This window comes from Acomys russatus, chromosome X (genome assembly GCF_903995435.1).
Source record: "Acomys russatus chromosome X, mAcoRus1.1, whole genome shotgun sequence".
Taxonomy (NCBI): domain Eukaryota; kingdom Metazoa; phylum Chordata; class Mammalia; order Rodentia; family Muridae; genus Acomys; species Acomys russatus.
Window position 1 is genome coordinate 111289120 of NC_067169.1, and position 8728 is coordinate 111297847.

The following is an 8728-nucleotide window of genomic DNA, read 5'->3' on the forward strand; positions in this document are numbered from 1 at the left end:
TGATGCAAGGAGACGCAAATATGAAAATGAATGATAAATGTCTCCATTATAAAGTAGATGTCAAACTACTGGGAGAAGCAGATGGGGGGAGCTTCTGCTTAGTTCCTAAGATAAACTATAATAAAACCATAAGTGGTGAACCTTGTATGTTATGATAAAATATCTTTGAAAGCAATATGATACTTATTTTCTAAGCCACGGCTTTGATGAGGAATAACAAGATTTTGAGAAAATCAATGGACTTTTCTTACATTTTTTATATTTTTAAATTATAATTTAGACAAGAGATGGGATAACAATTAAGATGTAATAGGAATAAATTAATAAAATATATTTTAAAAAATAAATAAAAAATATAATTTAGTTACATTATATCTCGGTTGCTATGACTAGGCATAAATTCTTTGTTCTCAATTTATGTCACAACAATTGATAACCATAGTGTTGACCCAATTGGTAATTAGCTATCCTATACAAATATGACTCTGGAATCTTTGGTGCAGGGATACAGCAACTAACTACTTTTTTATTGGAAAAGTATTTATCATAACAAAAATTAAGCTATGAGCTGAAAACAAGTGGATGTTATGCTGTATTGCACCATGATTGCAAATGAGCCAAAACCTGTCTAAAAGATTAACATTCCAGGGCAAACTGCATCTTTTTACTTCAGTAAGTTGGCATGCACACAATTCATTAGAACATAATTGCAGAAATAGTAAGTCATGAATATGACCTAACATATAAAAACAGCATTTCATGATAGTGAAAAGGATTAAAATTCAAAAACCATATCTTTTTAACATCTTCACAATCAAACTTGGAACCATTTGTGGGGAGTGATGGTGTGAAATGCATTTAGAATTTGCTTTTTCATTTTCTTGATTAGCACTTAAGTATTAGGGCAATGGCACACATGTCGGTTGCTTACTTAGAGTTCAGAAGCAGTATGTGGCATGAAAGACACTAGCTGCTGCTCTAGAAACACCAGATGGCACACACAGAGATGGGATCCTACCTTGATCTTATGAATAGTATCTTCTATTGGACCAAGCTATGGCAAAGATATTGTCAGAACACTTGCACAAAGCATGAGATATAACGAATAATGTATATTTAAATCTTAAGAAATGAACATACATGTACATTTAAAGAGTTTTACACTCTGAGCTAGAAGTGCAATGAGTACAGGGCCTGTTTTCTGGTTGCAACTAACTACTTTTTAAGATGCTGAGATGTATATCTAATCAGGCTACTTATATACCGCTATTGTTTATGTGAAAAGTCCTGCAATCTAACCTGTATAGTTACTTATGTGCTGCCTTTTATCTTGTGCTACTGTGCTTTGTTTTCTCTGCATGCTTTTGTTCAGCTGACGTTTCTCACAGAGGTCTTTGATCATGATCACTGCATCCTCTACCTGTAATTTATCGAGAAAATACCACTTAATTTGCCTCAGCAGCTGAAACATAAGTGTGATTTCTTCTCAAATAATCCACTGATACAACCCACTTCTTCAAACCATAAAAATGACTAGCCTAATATCCTATAAACCTAGTGCAGTTTGAAATCAACCTCTTCTCTCCCACCAGGACCACTGCACTGTAAAAGTTCCTAACGCTGTCCATGGATCCTTTCATTCAGAGACATTTAAAGAGACTCCGTAACAGTTCTGATTTTTAGCTTCCATTCTAGTGTAGTAAGCACTTAACAGAAATCAAAGCCTTAAAATTATAAAAGGAAAATAACATTTTATTAGATACCTATCAAATTAAAAGGTCTTCGTAGACATTATCTCACTTATTTATTCATGAGTAACCTTTTAACTGTCAGACAGTTGACCATAAGCAAAATAGAGAAGGTCCTTACATTCACGTAGCTTACAATTAAATGTGAAAGGCACATGCCTTAAAATTTTTTTAATGTTATTAAAATGATGCCTCGTAAATTGATGCCTAACCCAGCTGTCATCAGAGGCTTCATCCAGCAGCTGATGGAAACAGATGCAAAGACCCATTGCCAAACATTAAGCTGAACTCAGGGAATCCTGTGGAAGAGGGGAAGAAAGAATTGTAGGAACCAGAGGGGTCAAGGACATCACAAGAAAATCCAAAAATTAAGTAACGTGGACTCATAGGGGCACACAGAGACTGAACTGACAATCAGAGAGCCTGTATGAGCCTAACCTAGGCCCTTTGGATATGTTACAGTTGTATCGCTTGGTGTTTTTTGGCATGGGGAGGCATTTCTGATGCTTTTGCCTGCTTTTAGGATGTTTGTCCTCCCACTGGGTTGCCTCATCCAGCCTTTATAGGAAGGGAGGTTAGGAGCCTTATTGCAAGTTAATATGCCAGGTTTGGATGATATCTCTGGAAGGCCTGTCATTTTCTGGAGGGAAATTGAGGAGAAGTGGGTGGGAATAGAGGAGGAGGGATGAAGGAGGCGGAGGGTGGAGAGAGCAAGGGGAAACGACAATTGGGATGTAATATATGAGAGAATAAATTAATAAAAAATGTTAGGCAAAAAAAGAAAAACATGAATAAACTCATGTTCGGAAAAACAAAAAAACAAAAACATCTACTTCTGCTTTGAGGTACAATGCAATAAGTCACAGAAAAGAAAGACTCCCGTATGGCTAACTACTTAAACATAACTACCCATACAAGCTATATTTTAAATGCCTGCCTGAAAGAGCTTTGGTAAACTTCTAGAGAGCAGACAACCATTCCAAGTCCTGATATGCACAAAAGAATAAAAGGAACTCTACAAATACAAGGAACGAATCCAACATAGCAACAAAAATGCAGAAAGAAATAACAGAGAATGGGCTCAAGTATGCTAATAACAATAAATTCACTTCATATAGCAATAACAATACTTCCTCATAGAATGATTATTAGTAAAATAATAAAACAAAAATAATAAAAAAAAGATGACCTAAAGTATCTATGGTGGTATGACAAAATAATAGTTTGTATTACAGTCAGGTAACCCACACATGCGTGTTAGAAACTCTAGGGTGATGCCAAGCAGTGGTGGCATACTCCTTTAATCCCAGCACTCAAGAGGCAGAGGCAGGACGATCTCCATGAGTTTGGGGCCAGCCTGGTCTATAGAGTGAGTTCCAGGAAAGCCAAGCCCACACAGACAGACCTTGTCTCAGAGAGAAAGAGAGGAGAGAGAGAGAGAGAGAGAGAGAGAGACTAATAACAACAATATATATGGTCATCGATTAATGGATAAACACAATGTTATGCCCACCCACTGGTCACTTTTTGGCATAAAAAGCAACAAAATAATTTTGCTACAAGATGTATTAACTTCAAACAGAATACACACACTAAGTGAAAGATGCACTGAAGATCATATTTCACTAACTGACCAAAATAGGAAAATACAGAGACAGAATTATACATAGGCTTAGATTTTTCAAACCCTACTTTGTTTAGGGTTCTTAAACACTTCCTTTCTAACCACCAACTAGAGGAAGGGAAGAAAGAATGTCACTAGGAAAAAGGGCTTGTGGGTCTGTTTAGGCGCCTTGGGCCAATTCCACTCTGCATTGTCAGGATACCAGCAGTCCAGTCCAATAGCCAACACCAAACAGCACAGGAATCTGTAGAGATGGCAGGATCGAGCAGAAACAGCAAGGCTCCTCCGAATCAGCATAATTGGAAGTGGCCAAAACTAGCCAGAGTACCACGAGAAGTTCTCTGGGAAGCAAAGAGCAGCAAAGTGTTGCACACCGTTAAAATGCCAAAAGCCTCCTCCCACTGCCCATGGTTGTTTTTATACTCTTTCCTACCATCACGTGCTCTCTCATGTGTCTGCTCCCAACAAAACATCAAATACCCTCTCACAAGAGCTCTTCCAGAAAAACGTTACGTGACCTCTCGCAAGACAGTTTTCAGCAAAACACCATGTTACACCACTGAGTGTTCAAAGAAACCAGAAACAGTCCACTTCACAGAACGCACAATGTTTTCTGGAATTTTGCATTGAAGGAAAAAAGTAGAAGGGATTAGCGCCTATCAGAAGTGACAAAAATAATCTAGCCTTATCAGTAGTGGTTTTTCAACTCTGGACCAGATTAAATTCACTGATTGAATACATGAAAACAATGAATGTTGCAATATGGAAATTATGACTCAATAAAACTCTTATGATTTTAAACTATATTATCCTTGTAAGAACTTATATTTTAAATTGGATACATGTACTCACAAATTAAATACATAAAATGAAATAAAGGTTTTAATGGGCTAGCAAGACTTCTCAGTGGGTAAAGGTGCCTACCACCAATCCTGATGACCCACAGTCCTTGGGACCCACATGGTGGGAGGAGAGAACCAACTCCCACAAATCGTCCTCTGACCTCATACACATACACACAATTCACACAAAATAAATAAACACATTATAAAAATTTTCAAAATAAAAAGACAGAAAATTAGAACTTCATTATAATAAAAAGATGGGAAAATGCATCATACAATCATTAGCCAGAAGAAGCCTCACTGTCATGATTCTGTAAGTATCAGATAAAGTAAATGATGATAAAGGGCAACAATGCATACCGAAAAGAAATTAAAATCTTTCAATACTTTTCTAAATAGTAAGAAGTCAATATCATAAAGATATGAGGTACTGGAGATCAAACCCATAGTTTTTCTGCATGCTAAGCAAGCGCTCTATCAAGGTTCTCATCTCTGCAGAATTCACGTTTTTCTCATTGGCACGTGGCTCCTTGGCCTTTCAGTTTGGAGAACACTGGTTTGTTTCTCTTGCTAACTAAAAGGCCATCTGATAGCCAGAGTTATTATTCAGCTGAACTGTGCATTAGACTTATTTCCATCATGTCTGGCTGAGATAATCTGAGAGAATTAGATGAACATTATTTCTTCCCCAATATACATCTGTCCCCATGTCATTTTCGTTGATTGTTTCCTCAACTTCCAAATCAACTGTATTTATTAACTTTAATAATCTTTGTATTTGACCATTGTTCTTCTTCTGTAGACATGCTTTTTTAATCCAAAACCTCTCAATTCAATCTCTGAACTATGCCACAGTCTCATTCTGCAATCAAAACAGCAACCTGATAGTTGATAAGGATTTAATATGAGGATTTAACATTCTTAAACATTTATCATTCTATAGAACAACTAAATCAATCAGTTTGAATCAAAGTTGTTGCGGCCCTTGATAACTTGCTATCACAACTGAAACTCTCAGTAGTATGAACATGAAGTGGGCTCATGTAAACTGTGTCCTAGTACTTGGAAAATATTATTTTGACAGTAGAACTTTGGGGAGAGATATAATAGTAAAAGCCTTGGGTAATTCTAATGTTAAAATCACAGAAAAAAAAAGATAATACTTTAAAAGCCTATGTTTAGCAGCCACACAAACCTGAACTTAAGTTCTGTTGTTTCCAAGGTGTGATTTTGAGCAAAGTGTGCCACTGCACTGAGTCTCATGTCCTCATCTATGAAACAGAAAGAAGCAAAACTCCACCAAGTTCAAAGTGAAAAGCAAAAAGGGTGAATGAACCTGTGGATCCCCAGTCTATGGTTCCAATAGCAAGGCAAAACCAAGACGTTAGACACATTTGAACTAAGTCTCAGCAGTAGATTATCACACATACTTCACTCCTACCAACTGTGACTGCTACTTGGATTACCAACTATCTCACTTTCCATATATTAATTCACCTAGTTCAGTCCTGACAATCACTCTGTGATGCAAGTGTGAATGTCGGAGCTGGGCACAAGAACTTTCTAGCCTCACACATCTGGATTTGAATTGTGGCTCCTCAACTTAGTACCCATACAACATTGGTCCAGCTATAAAACCCCTCAGCTAAAGAGGGTCAGTGTCGGCAGGCTGAGCACTGTGATGGTGCATGCCTTCAATCCCACCACTCCGGGGGCAGAGGCAGGCAGACCTCTATGAATTTGCCGCCCGGTGTGATCTATAGAGTGAGTTCCAGGACAGCCAAGGTTAAACAGAGAAACCCTGTCTCAAAAACCAAAAAGATTATTAGTGTCATGATCTGCAACAGGAATATAATTCCTACTTCATGGAAGGATTTAAAAGCACTATAAAAAAGTTCCTCACACAGATGTTTGACAACTTCCTTCTGTCTTTCACAAATTAATAGAGTATGAAAATGCTTTTATATTATTTTATCACTTATTAAATCTAAAAAGCAAGAGTTGTAGAAATAAATATAATAGAAAAATAAAACTCAAGCCATCCTGGAAAAAGCAAACAGTATAAAATAACATTTTTATCTCAGGATTTTTCAGTGTTACTCCTGAAAATAATGTTGTTTTTATTTGAATGTTGCATTATTTCTCCATTTTATTCATTTGAAAACACTTCAATAGTGTTTTGTTGGGGTCATGCTCACTGAATTAAAGCATATTGTGACATTTGAAAAAAACATTTATAGAGGCCCTATATTGGCCAAATGTAGACTATATTGATGTCAGGCAAGCAGAATAAGGAATCAACCCAGTAGCTAATTTCAACAAGCCTCAAATGCCAATTTCCAGAAATGTTCTAACTGGCTTCTTCCCAGAACTCTGGAACAGGACCTTGTACACAAATTTGTTTTCTCAACTCACCCCCCATTCATTCCAAACTTTTTTTCTTACTCAAACTTCTTTTATCCACTAACTCTGAAGATTCTAACTTTAAATTAACTGCCCCCCCCCCCGGTGGAGAGTGAGGAGTAGACAATAAAAGAAGACTCATTAGACAAAAGGTACAATGTTTCAGATAGGAGGACTGGGCTTGCTGATAAATTTTACCACATGGTAATAATAGTTAATAATAACATATCATGGGGCTGGATGGATGGTTCAGTGGTTAAGAACACTTGTTGCTCTTCCACAGGACCTGGGTTCAATTCCTAGCACCTACATGGTAGTGCACAACTCTGTATAACTCCAGTTCCAGGGGATCCAAAACTCTCTTCTCACCTCTGTGGGCACTGCCTGCATGTAGTGCATAGACATACATGAAGACAAAGAAAACTAAATAAAAAGACTGTAAGATCCAGAAATGGTGAATGACTCCAAGGAAATGGCATCTTCCAAACACAACAGAACTGATACTTATATGAACTCACAGAGACTGTGACAGCATGCACAAGATTTGTGCAGGTTCAAACCAGACAAAATCTCAGCCCTAAGAAGGGGAAGTGAACACAAAGCTCCACCTCTAACCAAGAAGTTGTTTGTAACAGTCTGGCTATGATGGCACACACATTTAATCCAAGCACTAAGAAGGCAGAGGCAAGTGGATCTATGTGAGTTCAAGGTCAGCCTGGTACACCAAGCAAGTTCCAGGACAGCCATGGCTATGTAGAGACACTGTCTCAAAAATGAAAAAATAAAAAAATAAAACACTAAGGAGAGGAAGATAGAAGAGGCAGAGCAGGAGGAGGAGTGGGTGTATTTATAATTGATACTTGTTGGAGAAAGAGAAATTGGTTTTCTCTAGTGTAATGTCTCTGGGTATATTAACCACACTCCAGACCAGTCCACATGCCTGGAAATAATTGGTCAACACCAAAGGAACTCCATGTTTTTGGTATGTGCTTTTTGTTTTGTTTTGGTATTTTTGACTTATTAGTTTTTTGTTGTTATTGTTGTTTTCATTTTCTTTTCTTTTCTTTTAGAGAAAGAGAAAGAGCAAGAGAAAAGAACATATAGTTGGGTGGATAGGGAAGTATGGAGGATATGGGAGGAAATGGGACAAGGGAAAGAATGTAATAAAAGTATGTTGCATAAGATTATTATTTCCGGGATCCAAGATGGCAGCGAGCAGTGTGGACTGTGGAGGCTCCAGTGAACAATTCGGGGAATTGCACAGATTTCTGAGCCAGGAACACCGAGGTCCCCACACCACAGCAACGGGAGTGCTCCACGATTCGGAGGGACCAGGGTGCGGAGGACCTGCGTGCCCCTGCACATGGGAGGAGCATGGATTTTCTCAGATCGGAGCAGCAGCAGCACAGGCAGCAGCACCAGCGGCACCAGTGGAGGCAGTGGCGGTGGCTGTGGTTTGCAGCTCATAGCCTTCCGGTGGAGGCTATTGGTGTGGTGGCCAGTGGGAGTTGCTGTGGGAGAGGGGACTCTGGGCAGGATTTGGGTCGCGTGGTGCCTTGGGACCCAGACTGGACTCGGCTGACAGTTCAGCCCCAGAGTCTCGGGTTCTGGCTCAGCCCAGCAAGCAATTCTGCCCGAGGCACTAACTCAGTGCAGCCACAGCTCCCCTGCTGTGGCACAGGCTGGGCGGAGTGCTCACTTCCACCTTAGGCACCACCTCAGCTCGGCAGAAGCTCCCCTGCGGTGACACAGTCTGGGCGGAGCACTTGGTTTCACCACAGGCGCTAACTCAGAGCAGCTGCAGTTCTCCTGCTGTGGCGCAGGCTTGGTGACGTGCTCGGTTCCATCCTAGGCACCACCTCAGCTCAGCGGCAGCTCCCCTGCGGTGACACAGTCCGGGCGGAGCACTTGTTCCACCACTGGCGCTAACTCAGAGCAACCGCAGTTCTCCTGCTGTGGCGCAGGCTTGGTGACGTGCTCGGTTCCATCCTAGGCACCACCTCAGCTCAGCAGCAGCTCCCCTGCGGTGACACAGTCTGGGCGGAGCACTTGTTCCACCACTGGCGCTAACTCAGAGCAGCCGCAGTTCTCCTGCTGTGGCGCAGGCT